Here is an 18251-nt window from a genome sequence, read left to right as displayed (position 1 = left end):
CTACATTGAATTCTTTCATTGAAATTATTATAGGATTATTTGGGGAATTATGCATGACATATTTCATTTTAAAGACAAATGTACATACCCCCTGCAGTAATCCAAAGCCCCCCTAGGGGTCCTCCTAGCATTTGAGAAGAGGTGACCTTGAGTGGTTCCATTGACGCCGTCTGGTTCACAGAAAACGCCCAACTCCCCGCAGTACTGAAAGTTTGCTCAGCTGAGAAAGACTCATTTTAAAATAACTTGTCAGGGTTGTGCCCACACTCGTGTTTGTAAGCTGTCGACCATAAGAATGAGCTGCCGCCGGGACTCATTTGTACAACTGACAAGCTATATGTGTCACTGTTGGCCTTTTTACAGCTCTGTTGCGTACGACGCATTGCCAGAAATTGGCATAAGCAATTTTATTTTGTTCGGAATGGGGCCAAGGCCATAATGTGCTCAGCTCCCAGTAGGCATTTCAAATGGTGTTGCATAGCAACTAATAATCCTTTTTGTCCAATCGTGAAGCTTTTTCTACACTGTTTTCTAATGGATATCTATCTAAGGGAGAGCTTTACTGAGCATTAGTGTTCAAGAGCAGCCGTTTGATCTGCACTTACCGAAGGTTTCGAGTCACACCTGGGCGTCGTGGTTACAACTGGTTCAGACAAGTGTCGAGTTCCCCAGTCTGTGAAGGGATTTGAACATCTCTCAGGTCTGATCTCAGTAGGCTGCAGTAGTACGCTGGTGTAACACGCCTTTACCTTCCCATCGCACTCAAAGATAGGCGTATTAACCTGCCACAATAGTGTTCATTTATAATATGATAAGGAAATACAGCAATAGGACAAGAACATATGTTACATAATCACATGGCAGTAATAGCAAACTGATTGTACCCAGAATGCCTCAGAGTCCCTGAGAGCCCTGTTTGACCCCAGCAGCAGCCAAACACCACACCATGACCGTAAACCGTGTCGGCCAGAGACATATTGTGTCACTGCAACAAGATGAACTGGAGGCATTTGTCCAGCAGATGGTGCAACCTTCCTTGTTTAATATTGTGGAGGAGAGCAGAAGTAAACAGTGTGATGTTATATCACAAGTGTTTATTTGTATTATAGTAAACTTTATTTTATTGTGTCTATTACAGCATATTACAGGAACTACATTTGATTTTATAGTTGTTCCTGAGCTGAGAGAAGCTTTTCCAACAAGGCTTCATACCTAAAGGACTGAAAATAATAAAACAACATATAAGAGTGTTGTAGAGTATCAGGTGTACGGTGTAAAACGGTCCCAGTCTTAAACACGAGGTTAATGTTGTGAAACTGAAGCAACTCGGTTAGGAAAAGACCACATGAAGGGTTAAAATAGTTACATTTGTTACCTAACTTCGGTAAAAACGTAAGTTAAGTACGTCATGTGACATAAGTTTATCTTCTGCATGCAAGTTTGTTTGACCTCTTCATCCAACCTGACCTCTACACTGACTTCGTAGTTCCATAGTTAACCGTTCTTTTGTATTTAGAGGTAAAAAAGCTACTTCAATGCTGGTACACTCAACTACACAGGACTCTAATGTGTCTTGATTTTAAACACTAAACGAAACATAGAGCAGCAGAACGCTCCTTTACTGATGTACATGGCACATTCAATGTTTTAGCCAACAACCTACAACCAGCATTACCTGTAACTCCTGAATGGTAGGTGAAAGAAATACACCCTATATTAAACAAATACTGTATTATTACTATTTTAAATATATTGATATATGTATGAGATAGTTGAACCAGAGAGTATGGGAAAGCGTGTTGCATCCAGTAAGAACACAAGCCCAATCATTTGTGATTTATTTATATTTAAATGTTAAAAAAAAGAAAAGTGAAAAAGACCCTTCTGGCTGTTATGTAATTCAAATAAATAATCTCCCAAGCCAAAGGAACGAACATGAACGTTCCGGTTCACTCACCATGTAAAAGTCCAACGAACCACTGCGACATTCAAAGTGTTTGTTTAGAGAAGCAGTGAGATAAAAAAACGCTGAATACAACATGCAACACAGTCCCTATCCAATTAAAGCTCATTTATTGATGTTTAATTAAAAGTTTTGAGTGTGGGAGGAAACCAGAGCACCATGCAGACAGTGCAGCAGTAATAATTGTTCAGTAGCATTCATTTGAATTGAATTAGTGATTAGCTCAGTGCTCATTTGAGTTCAATGCAAGTCCCCCTGTAATAATGTGAGGTCCCAGCAATAGTTACAGCAGAGCCACCTGAAGTGCTGTGCTGGTTGTTTCTGGGATCCAGACAGATCAATGATGTGATAATGACTCGATCAATAAGCTCCAAAACTCTCAACCCAACAATTAACACAGAATTACTGCTTCTATCTTGGCTACAATGCTGCTGCTTGTGCTGTTGCTTCCCAGGAGTCAACAGTGTTTCTATATGGTTAAATGTCTGGTAGTGTTTTAAAGGCATACCTTGAACGCCTCACAGTGTTGTATTGGTGGTTATTGTACAGCCTTTTAGGAAATAGTAGATGTGTTCATTTGATTATTTGATCAAGACTGTTGCGAAATACAAGCAACTTATTGACATCAGAGTTAAAATGATTTAAACTCTCCTCATTCACACTCCTTATTTGCGCCTCGTGAAGACAGCATAAGAATATGACTGTTTACAGGATTTCCATTCAGGGCTACAAGCCATTTTGGGACCCCTGAATAGAGCCCAGAAACTCCTCCATCATCTGTCAACTGGGATATTTGCCAAACCCAGAACCGTGTTGGAGCCATGGACGGATGAGTAGCCACTCCTGCTCAGGATACGTCATCTGCTCTCTGATATCTCAAAGGGAATCCTTTGGGGATTCTTGACCGAGCGTGCCATCTCTCTGATGAAGGTCAGGGCGTTGAATTTTTTTTGCCAACCAGGAGGTCACCCCTTTTAAATGTCAACCGGGAGAGAGACTTTTTTTCTTGTAAAAGCAGACACCAGAAAGAAAATGTGCATATGATGTGACTCACCAATTGAGGGTAAAAAAAAACAAAAATACAAACCTATTTTTCTCTTTTGCCCTCTAGACGTGCCACAAAGGGCTTCTGAGTTGGGAAGTTATGCTGCTATAAAGCAAAAGACAGGCGTTCCTCCAAACCCTCCTGAAGATTTGCATGTAATTAGTGGCGGTGCTGCGAGGCGCACGCTGGCCATCACGTACAGAGCCTGGGCCCGCTAGATAAGCTAATACGCAACCATCTTGCTGTCTTCCCAATCACAGCCCACCACCACAGGCAGCAGCACACTCCTGCTGGGACCGAGATGCAGAGAGGGGTTTGCATGGGATTTTGTGGCGGTTGCACACGAACTGCCGTTTGTCTCATTTTAGATTTTCAAAACCCAACACAACGACTATGTGTTTCAATCAGGAGAAATTCATTTTTTATGAGCGATCAAATACATTTATTGACATGGTGCAAATTGAGTTTAGAATGTCTTTGGTTGGCCTCACCATCAATGCAGTTAGCTATTAAAATGACTTTAACACGTAGCTGTAAAGTTGACCTTGAATTATGAAGCTAACTTTATTAGCGGCTTCACACCAGAATCCAGATGGATCCAGGGGGGTGCCGCTCTGCTGCTTGTGTTCATCAGATCCACTGAACTCAAGACTTCAAATCTGCAAGTACAGTGTTCATGATGTGATGGATCGATTGTCAGGAAAATTAGTCAACAACCGTTTTAAAATGGCTGTTTTTCTGTGTTTGATACATTGAAAGCCTTTTGAATGTTCACCATCGGTCAGACAAATCAAGTCATTGCAGCTTTCAAATTATGACGGTGTATGTTTTAGCCTTCATCTGACATCAGCTGGGCTCAGCTCCAGTCCCTCCGCGATATGTATAAGCGGATACCGATAATGAGGAATAATGGATGGATGTTTTTGCTCGTTTGTGATAGTGTAGATGTTGCATCAGAACTGGAGCGCATTTCTTTATTGTAAGAAGCTGCCGAAGGCATTTCTCATAGGAAAAAATATGCTTTTCCTCTTCCCCCAACTGGCTTCGGTTGTAGTTTCACTGGCAGATGGTTCACCCAATCCCAAGTATTTTAAGTATTTTATATTTTCTGAAAGGGCCTGCCCATCTACAAACCGTTTCTGATGATGGCTCCGTAGCTGGTTCTGTGTAACAAACCATGTGGTGGGTCAGCTAGACAGTCTATGGGCCGAGGAAATGATTGGGAGATTAAACAATGATGAAAATGACATAATTTACAGCTCTACACATACATACTGTAGCCCTGCTTTACACCATCTATGTATGTTATAGAGTTCTATGTCACACAGTGTGTAAGCATGCATTATTTGTATTATTACATACCTTCACACATTATACCTTTGTCGGTTTTCATCTATTAATTGAATTATTATTGTCGGAAACAAATAATCCAAATGAGAAAACCAGGTGAATCAGTCAGTAAAGCGTTTGCAAACAGAGAGAATATGTGATCTCTCCAATCTGTCCATGGATATTGCTGTAAAGCTATTACCACAAATCTTAGCTTTTCGGCCTCCACGTACAAGAACTGGAGTGTATTCACAGCATGGAAAATTGATATGCAGTTTACAGAGTGTGGAGTATGATGCCGGAGCAAATCAAGCCACCGTAGCCTATCTGGAATAATGATTTTTCAGGGGTCGCAATAACAATGAAATTGCAAGTGCAGTCTTTTATAACTGGATTGCACACAAGGCGCTGACTGTGCTTCGTTTTCAGACTGTACCCGCAGTCAGGACTGAGAGGAAGATCTGTTTTTACCAGGTGTCATCCTCTGGTTCTGAAAAGTGAAGCTAATGCAGAAGTGCCTTAAGCTTGAAATCTCTCTGCTGGCCATCAGGGCATGACTCCTCTGGTTGCAAAGAGTCAATGAGAAAATGACAATACTTCTCACTTGATTTATTATCCGACACAGATTGGCATCTCTTCTTTCTGAACAACTGTGGCGGCTCAGGAAGAGGTTTGTGTAGATGCAGCGTAGAACATGGGAAAAAAAATTGCTTTTCTCCCTGACAGACCTAACATAGTATGACTTCAGACATTTTACTAATCACCGTCTTTATGGAGTTATTTCAGCATCCTTTTGATCTAGTTATTGCTATTAAATCACAGCTAAATAGATCATCTTGGGTTCATCCAGCTGTGGTAAACCAGCCGCCGTGTGTCTTGCTAGATAAAGTGAATCCAGCTTGGCGACACAACTCTGGGTGATGTCATTTGGACTGCATTTGGTTTTCCCGGCATATCTGGGACTTCACAACATGTACAAGTATACACATAGTACATCGTCTTCATTAAGCTCTGTGTTCTTAGCTGGCTTGTTTAGAATTCTGACATTTCAGGGTCAGTGATTTCACGCGGTTGCAAATGAAAGAAAAAGCAGCAAAAAAAACGTATAATTAGATGGAAAGTGAACATCTTACGTGTTGACAAGTACCTAAATACTACCATGGCTTCTGTGTAATTTCTGCAATTTCATCATTATAAATGAATAAAATGCTGAATAAAAATAAAATAAAGCGACAATAGCACACTCAAATAACTGAAATGTATCCTAATGTGATGTAATGAGAACAATTGTCCTGGAAATGTCTCCTGTTATCCTTGAGCATCCTTTACATTGGAAAATGCAAACTGCAGTCTATCCCAGAGGTAATTTACAACATCACCACTAGATGACAGTCTTTCATTTCCTTCCTCTCATGCTTCACAGATTTATCACATTTTGTCCTTTCAGCATGCTGCCCATCTGCTGCCTCCAGTCGGATCCTCGGCCGTCCAGCATGGAGGACGCAGAGACACAAACGGCCACTTAGTACCACAGATGCAGATACGGAGCATCCGTGCACGTTTGTATTGCACGCTGCCACGAGGAACATGTTGCACAGAAGCCCACACATGATTCCTTGCTACTGTGTGTTGAAGATGAATCACAGATCGATACACAGCTGTGCTCATCCGGTTTGGCTCCTACTCGCAGCATTAAATGAATGCTGAACGTTTCTCCACACTGCTGCAAGCGGAAACATGTGGAGCAGTGACCTTTGACACCAAAGCAGGATTTTAGTTTTCCCCTTTCAGTTTCTTTGTACGCTGTCTTCATGGGAAACAAAAAACACAGTGGCTGAAATTCTGATCATCATATTATTGTACATATTAGTACATCTTATGTCTCTAAATAGTAGAGGTTGATGGGATCGCCGTGGTTACATTGTTTTACAATCACTGTGTCACTGCATTTAAAGTCTGAATGCGTCACAGCAGCTGTGACGAGGCTGTCCGATTTAAAAGTCTCCATCGGATTCGGCTGCTAAATTGGGACTCATCTAAAGTATCGCTATCTGCGTTAATGGCCAATAGCTTATAAATGCAGGACAGATCGGATTTTCCAGTAGTATTTGTGTTATATCTGGCACATTTTCAGTTGAATTTGCTTGAATATATAACTAAATCATCAATCTCCATATATTCTTATATGCGTGTGTGTGTTTGTGTGTATATATATAGGCTAGAGCTAAACATGCCAACATTCTTAATTTGTTTTTCAGCCAGGCATACACTTTAACTGGATCTCTGTCATTCCAGTCTCTTCCATAAGGTTGGGAAACTTGTAAAAGACAGTTGGTTCAAATCAAAGCTGCAGAGGTCGAGGCACCCTGACTTTTACTCTCTAATAAGGATCAAAATGCTGGATCCTCCATGTCTTGACCTAAGTCTTTAATTGGACTCTTCCTGCCTGGTAAACCAGATTCCACAGCCCAAGTTGTTCATTCTAAAAACTAAACTCTGAACTCTCCAAATCCAACCTGAGATTCACACAGAAAGGTTCACTTACAGGTTTCCTCCAGAGCTTTTAGCCATAGATTGTGGCCTTCATCTACAGTCAGCATGTGCTCTGTGGTTGTGGAGATGGACAGTATCATGTTACCCCAATGGAACCATTTTATTGTATAATTTAACCATCTCCATGACAACTGGATAGATTCCATCCATCCATGAAGGCCACCAGACACAGTTGAAAGCTCAAGGAGAAACAAACACACATCCAGGAGACCTTTGTGTTTACGCAAACGTAAAGTCAATACATTTTATGCTCGTCACTTTGTTTGTTACTATTTTTCGAATCGTGTTCTTTTTTTTCCTAACTTGTAAACCGAACGGTTTCACAATGATAACCACGTTTTTGATATAGAAACATTGCGCTGGCAAATTGTATTATACCAACACCATGTCTGTTTTCCCTAGAACATAATAACAGCTGGATATAATCAAAAACACCAGACCTAATAATACCAGTGTTACCATTCAGGAAATATATACTGTAGAGATAATCACATCAGTTACCAGCGTGTGATTCTGAGCATAAAAGTGGAAGATGTACCTCACTGAGCGTGTAAATGAATGTTGCAGTAATAGAAACATGTGATCGTGGGCTGACTCACACCTGCAGACATAAACAGACACATCATGCAATAATATCGTCTTTTGCACCGTGTAATCTCTGTGCTCGTTCTCTGTCGCTCCTGTGTATCACCTGCAGCGTTGCTTGTTTGTACACAGTGTGACAGACGATAAAGAACTCCATTAGGGTCCTGGCGGAGAGAGCGGTGATCTGCAGAAGCGTTGCCTGAGAGAGCGAGCTTTGCTGCAAAGTCACAGCATCCCCTCTCTTCAGCAGAGCGAATCAGCGAGAGGCACAGAGGCACGCAGCACAATTTGAATATCTACCAGTTTAGCTGTATCCGTTCCGTTATTTCTCATCTCGTCTGCAGAGAAGAAGCATAGCACACGGTGCCTTTGTGAGTGTGCCAGGGCCTATCTGTGTAGGGCAGAGTCTGCTGGATCAGCGTTTCTGCTCAAAGGCATGGGGAGAGAACTCTGTTCTCAGGTTATGGGGCTCATGAAGGGCCAAAGGGAGAGGAGCTACATGCTCCAGCATGCTGCAGCCCTTCCCATTTATTCTTTCCTCATTTAATTGTGCTTGTTGTTTGCTCATCGTCTTTCTGCTTTTCTAGCCCTCCTCTTATCTGTATCACTGACAGTATCCGCTGCCATGAAATCATGCCAGAACCCTCTCTCATTTGTTTGATTTCAACAGACAGGTTTCCCATATCGTAGAACGGGAGATTTTCATGTCATTTTTGATTTGATGCTCAATCCAGCCCACAGACCGTATAAGAAGTGGATGTAGTCACTGTGATGGCATCCATTGGTTTGCAAACTACGATTTTGAAGCTTCAAATTCCACAGTTTTGCTGTCACCAAAAGAAGTCCAACCAGTGAAGGAAGTGACCATATTTGGACCACGGAGGAGCGACGGGTGGATCTGATGACCACAAGCGGCAGAGCCGGGCAGCAACCTTACTGGTTCTGGATCCATCTGGTTTCTGGTGAGAAGCCTCTAACAAAGTTAGCTTCATAACTCAAGGTCAAATTTACAGCTAAGTGTTAAGTCACTTAGTAGCTAACTAGCATTGGTAGCGTGGTAGAGACCTGTCAATCCCAGCCCCGCCCAAAAGCATCCCCTGCTTTATGATCTATTTGACTCTAAATGGACCATAATGTACTAAATGAACATCATGCTGGATTGAAGAAGACTTGAAACTAGAGATTGAGACCATAAACGCATGTTTACAATGTTTACTGAGGTAATAAATCAAGAGAGAAGTAGGTTAATTTTCTCATAGACTTCAATACAATCAGAGAGGAGTCGCCCCCTGATCGCCAGCAGAGAGAATGACAGTTTAAGGCACTTCAGCTTGGCTTCACTTTTCAGGACCAGAGGTTGCCGCCTGGCAGTGACCCACTGAACAGTACAAATGAGACCAGAAAACACGACCAATCAGAGCACTCTGGGCTTTTTTTCCGGGAGGATGCACTTAAAGAGAGGGGCATTTGAGATATAGAATACAGATATATTCAGACAGAAAGTCTCTTGAACATTAAAGCATGTGAACAAGTTCTAGTGGAAACCCAAACACACAAGCACGAACCTGAAAATAAGTGTCTCCTTAAGGATGACAGCAAAGTCAGCATCTTTTATTGTGTCAGATACAGCCAGAGAAGATGGCTTCAGACCTCTCGAAGAGTTCACCTTCATTTAAATGTACAGCTAATCAATATACAACATTAAAGCAGTAACAATAGGATGGTGAGTTGACCCTTTTAAAGGCACACTGGGGAATTGGGTTCATTTATTTAAGAGCTCCTTTGTTGCCTGTTGTTCTACTTCAATCTTGTCATGGAAAAGAGTTCATGTTGTCTTTCTCCTTTCTTTCCCTCCATCCCTCCTCCCCCCAGCCCACCATCTCTTTCTGACTAATTCGTCCAGGCCGGTATCTTTGACTTTGCCCCACCTCTCTAATTCGACTCGGTTCCTTTGTAAAGTGGTATCAGGGGTGCTTATGCAGCTTCTGAGACTGCGGTGCAGAGCTAAAGGGCGGAAGGACACCAGGCACTCAGGACCTATTCTGCTAATGGAGACAAATTAGTCAAGCGACGATGTCCACGGACACACACATACACAAACACCTTGAACTTATTGACTGTCTGATTACATTGAGTGTAAGCTCACTCATGCAAGACACAACAGCATACGCCAGTGATGAATCTTTAAAGTTTTCTCTAAAAAAGTCTAATCATCATCTTGTGTGGGAAATGAAACCAGCCAGCTCTTGCTTTTTGATGATGTTCTGTATAGTTATGTTAACAAGATCTTGCTTCCCTTCTCTTCATTCATCTGACCTTGTTATCAAGCATTTCAGTCTTATGGGAAGATTGCCTCAGGCTAAATAAAAAAAAATAAAAAAGTTCTTTAATACTGCGCTCATCCAAAAAATACTTCTAACCGGGTAATAGAAACATTTTTTAAAAGAAATTAGACTGCACCAAGACAGAACAAGACACTCCCTGTTCAGTTTACTCTGTAATATCGTCAATATTTGTATGAACAATGGATCAAAACACTATAGCTACATGTAAAGTGAATGGGGTCACTCAAAGTGGTGAACCAACAAAGCATTATCACCCAACTCTTCCCTCAGTTCCGTAGAGCTTTTTAGCCTCTTTCAGCTCACTGTTTTGGTCTCACCGCCAACAATCTGCCCGTATCAATCACGTATTTCAGTTTCAGCGGCAGCCAACAATTGTCTAAGCTGATAATGTCAACGGCTCGTTTTCATTTTGTTACTTTGTCCCCTAAGAGAACAAAGAAAATCCATTAGTACAGCTTTAACGAACGAAAGTGTCTAAACTTGCATTATCTCTGCTGACCATTAGGGGGTGATTCCTCTGGTTGGTAAAAGAAGTCTGATTGCATGGAAGTCAATGAGGAAATGATCTTACTTCTCACTGGATTTATTCTCTCAGTGAACATTGTAAACACAAGTGTTCTCTTATCATGTGTGTAATAATAAACACAACCTTTTCATGAATATGCTTTGGCATTAAACATTCAAGCGCATTATTATTGCTTTTAGGTTATTTGGCTGTCGGAGTAAGGACAGTTATTATAGGATCTTTAAACAGGGATTTTGGAGAATAATAAACTGTTTGACACTGATAAGGTCATACAAAAGGTACAGTACATATTAGTGATCTACAAATGGTGCCTGCTAAGAAAAACTGGCATACTGTAGCCTATAAAAAGTGGTGAGATGCCAGAATAAAATTTTCCCTGCCATTTAAAAGGTGTAAATACATTTTCACTGGAAGGAGAGTGTAATTTTTGCATAGGTTAAAGCTGCACTGATCAATATCTTTATAGAAACAGTCCATCAAGTGAAAGGTGCCGCTTGTAATGACAGACTCACAGTTCCATTCAAGCCTCTGTGCATTTTTTGGCCAAGTCTGTTGGTTTCCTGGCCAACGCCATCAACTTTGTTCCCAGCGCCGGGGTGGTGATGCTTTCAGTAAAAGGAAAGAAAGTCATAAATCAACTTTATACTACCTGCCTACTGCAAATGTAGCCTAGCAGCTACAGGGGCAGAATGGAAAGTGAATATTGGACATTATTTTGTCAGAAAGGCAGTTCCACATAGAATGCTAATGCACTTAATTAGTAAATCCATACAGCACTGTATGATATTTTCTATTATATGTTTGCATGGAAATACTGTATACACGGATGCCAAGTATCAACCTTTTATATTATGAACTGTTAAAATACAAATTGGGAACAATTGCGTTTTCAGTCCCCTAGATGGAGTTTCTTCTGGCAGGAGGTTTGAAATGATTGACATATGATGAACCGAGTTAAAATGTAATCTGATTGGGTAAAACCGATGTTGACAAACAAAATCCCAATATGTCTGTATCGTAAATCAAGCATCGTGAGTATGAATTTTTGTTGCAGAAACATAACCGCGCCTGCTTCACCGTAACGATGGCACTAAATGACACGCAAAAGGCCTTAAATGAGTAATAACGATGAAGACAGAAATGTCAGAAATAATTGCTTTAATTATTATTATTTGCCTTCCCATAAGATTGGGTTGGTTATCCACGTTTTTTTTAAATTTGTGCTCCAGTAGCGTCTGCTGTTACTAAGCAACCAAAACCTACAGGTTGTGATGACGACGACGACGATGATGAACAACGAAGAAGAAGTTGCGTTGATTAAGCAGTACGCCTCACTACGACGGCGTATTAGGGCCATTGTCGGGGAAAAAAAAAAAAAACGGAGCCGAGAGAGGTGGGCAATATTCTGAGATTAAAAGTCGCAAATTTGCTAGTTTAAAGTGGCCCATTTGCTAGTTTTAAGGTGGCAAATTTGCGACTTTAAAACTAGCAAATTTGCTAGTTTATTAAAATGCTAACAACCGGCATTTATGCTAGCTAACTTCCCATGAAAGTCGCTTTTATCTTTCTAATTAATCCATCCCAACGTATGACAACACTATGCTAAGGTCCTTAGGGTGATGGCTGTTGATGGTGATTGTTGGTTAATTTTACATGGGCCAAATTGTCATCTTATGGGTGTTTGTTTATCGCGTGGTTTGGCTAAGCTAGACTAAACTAAACAAATCAAACTAAGCTAAATGGATTGACTGATACAGAAAGAAAAGATATCTGCCAGCTGTGATTGGTTGTTCCTCATCACATGACATGCAGAACACACTATAGGGCGTTGACCATATGTTTCATGCTTTTTGCTCCGTGTTCATCGACTCCCCTCTCGTTACAGATCCTTACATCTCCATCTGCCCTGCAATCACCTCGTCCCCATCACCTGAGCTTCCTGTGTCCACACCTGGATCTCACTATCGTAATCTTTCTTATACTGGCCTGCATTTACTTCTCCTCTGGCAGATCAGCTGGAGTTTCTTGCCTAGCTGGCGTTCCTCTGCTTGTTTAATTCAATGTCATTCCTTCATTTGGTGCATTGATTTCAGAAGTGGCAGATACTGTTTCCGAGGGGCAGATAATAAAATAGACTTGTGTGGTACAGTGGCAGGCAGTGAAGGAAGTTATTTCACCAGTCGTCCACGCCACCATCTGTCAGCACAAAGCAATGGAGGTTTACAGCTCCAGAAAAAAACATGTGGCCTGATATAGATATGAATGAAATCAACAAACTGTACTGTACTCACAAACATTCTTCATATAGTGATGAACTGATGACACTGAGAAGAAAATAACATAAGGACCATGCTGCAGAAGGTCTGAAAATACATGTTATGTTAAAAAATGAAGGAGAAAAAAATGATTATGACAATTAATGCCAGTTACCCCCGCCATAGCTGACATAAATGCAAATAAATTGTTGCTTGATTTTTCGTGGACAGATACAAAGTCATTACAGCATGTTTTGTGTGACAGCGAAGCAATAATTTGAGGCAAATGCTCCCCTTCTTGTCACATCGAGCTTCCGCGGTGCAATCTCCCAGACGAGTCTCCCATTTCAGGCATTCAGTGTTCATAAAACGTGTCAAAATGAATAAAATATACACCGAGCTGTTTTGTTGTTGCAATCTGTTCTCCGACGGTGTCACACTGCCGAGCGGCAATCCGGTCATGGTGGGCCATCTCTGTGCTCGGGGTTACATGGATCTTCAATGTGTGGCGGGCGGGCGGTTAAGAGGTAGACCAGAAAACTGGTATAATTAAGGAGCCAACAACGCCACCTTGGGATTTCGCCCAAGGAATGATACTTATACCTCAGACTAAAACAGATATTCAAAGGCACAGAGGTTCGCAATACTTATGAGGCTGGAGACGTGGTTCCATTTAACAATAGTTCATATTTTATGTTACACAAACACCTTAATAATAAAAAGGCCAAAAACACAACAAACACAATTATGAAGGGGGGGGGGGGACGGCCGAAGCTGAGGCTTACCAGTGGAAGGATGGGTCACCAAGAGTGAGGTATCCGAGGGAGAGAGACGCCCCAAGCACACGTGCACACACCTCCACACTCACACACACACACACACACACACACACACACACACACACACACACACACACACACACACACACACACACACACACACGTGGAGGATCACACCAGGGGTCAACACAGCACACAACGAGGGGACACCACCACCAACGGGCACCAACCACCACCTTGAGGCTCTCAGCTTCTGCACGGGAAAAGAACAGACGTGACAATTAGTGGGACATCACTCACAAATAAACAAAAAGACTGGATAACACTGGCCGACATGCGGCAAAGGATTAACGTATGATTACTGTACGAACACAAACAAAACAGATTCTTGGTGCAGACAAGTGTCTGGATCTTAGCCTGTCAGATGAGCCAATTCCTAAAATGAAACGCAGCCAATTAGTTTCAACACCGCACCTGAGTTGGCGGCGCACAGCATAAAACGACCTACCAGCATTGATCAAGGATAGCGGCAGGTCTGAGGAAGGGAGGAGGGTCCATGACAGGCATCTAAAAGAACCATACAGCTAGTTCAGATATGCTAACCGAGATTGCTGCTGGCACAACTTGTACGGCCACCGCTAACATACCTGCTGCAGCGGACATCGGACGCACCGGAGATGACGTGTGGTTTCAGCGACTAGAGGGGGAGCCTATAGGACCCCTGCCTGTCTTTATAGATTGCCAACCTGCAATGATTGGCTGTCAATCACCGGGCCAATGTACGGGATCACCGACACTGGAGCAGAATAAACTGCAGCCCCATTCTGCTACAAATGCAAACCTCCTGCACTCCATTTTGACACTTTCACAGACTGAAACACGCTCACATCTCTGCAAGGAAACATTTAAATGAGCCTTTAGTCAGTGTACATGCCGGTATCATTATATGTTGGCTGTCAAAACGACACCAAATATCTCAAAGATCTGAATGAGAAAAGCTTAAAATATTCTCTTCTTGCCTCCAGTCAAGTTGTCCACACATGCTAAGCATACTTCATCATGGATGACAGAAAGTCACTGTCATCCTCGTCAGAAAACATGCAGCTCCACAGCGTACAGTCAGTCTTACGCCCGAGACACTCAGCACAGCAGGGGAGAGTTAGACATCAACCTTCAATCGAAGCATTTGAATGTCAGAGCTGAGACTGATGTTTGGGAAAAGAAACGCTCAGATGCCTCACAAATGGCTCGAAAGAAATAATAACTCTATGTTGTTCATAACTGATGAGCGATCAGCATGAAATGATGGGTAGATCAGAGTGCTACCGGTGATCTCACATTTCCTCATGGATTAATTGAGAATGGGTTTGCTTATTAATTTGAACTAGAAGCTGACTGGAAGAGTAATAGATTCATCTATTGGCAGACATTGTCCATTCAAATAGAAGTACAGATACCCAAAAAGACTGGTGAAAGTAGAAGTAATGAAAAAAATGTATAAAAGTATCCATATGAAGCATACTGACTGGTTTTCCTCTTGTTTAGGGTCGGCACCGACCCGTTTTAGGTTTTAAATGCATAAAAGAACCACATAAATTTGTTTATTGTTTCAAGGCTTTTTGACTTTGTCAGGAACCTCTATTTCAACAAAATAATAATAAAAAATATGTCACTAAATTATAAAATTATGACCTTTGTGTCGTTAGGGTCTGTTTCGACCCAGGTATAAAAATAAGATTATGAAGCAATAATTAGAGCAAAACTGAAATCATAAGTGCTCTGTCAGCCAGCTCCTTATTTCACCTTGTTATCCAGTACAAAAACAACACAAACAAAGACAGGCATGTCCAGACATGTGAGGTCAATTCAGTATAGAGTTGGTGACTTGCAGAGTGCACATCTCCAATTTGCAGCATGCAAAAATGAAAAAAAGATTTTCAGTGAGACCAGTTCTGTATAAAATTTTTGGTGAAAATGAGGGAGAGGACACAGAGCAGCATAACGATACGGATGTGCAGGTTTCTGAGGAGGAAGACAATGTGGAGTATCATCCAGAAGACACAGACACATCTGATGAGTCTGATGAGGAGGTCACCGGTATCACAATATCACTTGTGACAATTTCTTTACCAGCTATGACTTTGAACAAGAACTTCTCAGGAGGAAACTTACCATGGTGGGCACAGTGAAGAAAAATAAACCTGAGCTGAGTGTTTGTATTAAAGTTCTGTTGCTGAAAAACTGTTTAGCCTTTTTCTTGAAGTAAATATAAATGGGTCGAAATTGACCCGTAACACCATAGATGTTACTATTGTTAATAATATTATCCATCCATCCATCCATCCATTTTCTACCGCTTATCCTGTATTTAGGAATAAATAATATGTCACAGGAATAATATTAAAATGAAAAAATAAATAAAACAAATGTATTTAAGAGATGTGTTCTAATACCCCTTAGTAATAGTCAGGTAACACAACAACCTTTCATTTATTTATGTGATTCTCTTGAAGTTCATTTTACCATTTTTTAATTGAAATCGGTGGGTATACTGAAAAAACAAAGCCCAGAGGCCCACACCAACATGTTTAAAACCAATCTTTTCATGGATAAGGAAGTCTAACAAGGTAACCAAGAGATGAGAAACAAATTGGATGATAGATAATTGTCTTTAGTTTATTTTACAGCTAATTTGAGACAAGAATCAAAACTGACCCATTAACATAAGAGATGGTAACAGGAAGCTAACACAAGAGGAGGGTCAAGGAAAGTGTAGAAAGTACAGATATTTGTTTTAAAATGTAATAGAAGTAAATTAAATACTAGTACAGGTACCTGAAAATTCTACTTAAGTATAATGAAGTAACTGTGCAGGAATGTGCTACAACAGGATCTTGCTAGCAGCTGAAAGGCAGGATCGAGGATCATGATCTGTTGAGGGTCTACCACAACCTTCAGGACAAGGGCATACTCGCCAACAATCCTGTTCTTTCCCGGGAGACTCCTGTTTCTCATGGCCCTCCCTCTCCCCCCCGGAGTCACAATTCCCCCGTTTAGTTTCCCAATTTAGAACAAATTGTCACAAGCGTCACAGCGAAGTGGTGCTGTGTCCGCATTGTATTGGATAATAGAGAGGAAGAAAAACATGGGGCATGAAATGAACTGATGTGTACTAAAAATTGTGTAAGAATCATAAATATTTTAAATAATATTCAGCAATAATTGAAAATCCCATTGATCCTTGAGAAGAAAACCAGCATGCCAATAACTTCCAGATCGGCCAACTAAAATGTTGGATGACATCGGGTCCATGTACTAGGAGGACATCGGGTCCGTGTACCAGGATGACATCGGGTCCGTGTACCAGGATGACATCGGGTCCGTGTACTAGGATGACATCTGGTCTGTGTACCAGGATGACATCGGATCCGTGTACTAGGATGACATCGGGTCCGTGTACCAGGATGACATTGTGTCCGTGTACCAGGATGACATTGGGTCTGTGTACCAGGATGACACCGGGACCGTGTACTAGGATGACATCGGGTCCGTGTACCAGGATGACACCGGGTCCGTGTACCAGGATGACATCGGGTCCGTGTACCAGGATGACATCCGGTCCGTGTACCAGGATAACATCCGGTCAGTGTACTAGGATGACATCAGGCGTGTGTACTAGGATGACATCCGGTCTGTATACTAGGATGACACCCGGTCTGTGTACTAGGATGACATCTGGTCTGTGTACTAGGATGACATCGGGTCTGTGTACTAGGATGACATCGGGTCTGTGTACTAGGATGACATCGGGTCTGTGTACTAGGATGACATCCGGTCTGTGTACTAGGATGACATCTGGTCTGTGTACTAGGATGACATCCGGTCTGTGTACTAGGATGACATCCGGTCTGTGTACTAGGATGACATCCGGTCTGTGTACTAGGATGACATCTGGTCTGTGTACTAGGATGACATCCGGTCTGTGTACCAGGATGACATTGTGTCCGTGTACCAGGATGACATTGGGTCTGTGTACCAGGATGACACCGGGACCGTGTACTAGGATGACATCGGGTCCGTGTACCAGGATGACACCGGGTCCGTGTACCAGGATGACATCGGGTCCGTGTACCAGGATGACATCCGGTCCGTGTACCAGGATAACATCCGGTCAGTGTACTAGGATGACATCAGGCGTGTGTACTAGGATGACATCCGGTCTGTATACTAGGATGACACCCGGTCTGTGTACTAGGATGACATCTGGTCTGTGTACTAGGATGACATCGGGTCTGTGTACTAGGATGACATCGGGTCTGTGTACTAGGATGACATCGGGTCTGTGTACTAGGATGACATCTGGTCTGTGTACTAGGATGACATCCGGTCTGTGTACTAGGATGACATCCGGTCTGTGTACTAGGATGACATCCAAGCTGTGTACTAGGATGACATCTGGTCTGTGTACTAGGATGACATCCGGTCTGTGTACTAGGATGACATCTGGTCTGTGTACTAGGATGACATCCGGTCTGTGTACTAGGATGACATCTGGTCTGTGTACTAGGATGACATCCGGTCTGTGTACCAGGTTGACCCGAGGAAATGGTGATGCAGCAGATGAGGATTTATTGTTTTGATGAAGTGCAGAGGAAGCCAACGTCTCATCTCTGCAGCCAGTTAAATTAGAACATCGCTCCTTCTTCTGCTCTTTTTCTTCCCTCGTATCCACAAAGGGAATCTCAGCTCTCGTCGCTTCTCTTTGATCTCGGAATAACAATGTGGGAGGAAGCTTGGCGATGCTGCATATTCCTATACAGCCGTCGGTGGAGTTAATATATTCTCGAAATCCCCTTAAATTGGCTCCTTTT

The sequence above is a fragment of the Eutrigla gurnardus genome (assembly GCF_963514095.1).
Source record: "Eutrigla gurnardus genome assembly, chromosome: 16".
NCBI lineage: Eukaryota > Metazoa > Chordata > Actinopteri > Perciformes > Triglidae > Eutrigla > Eutrigla gurnardus.
This window is presented reverse-complemented; position numbering follows the sequence as displayed.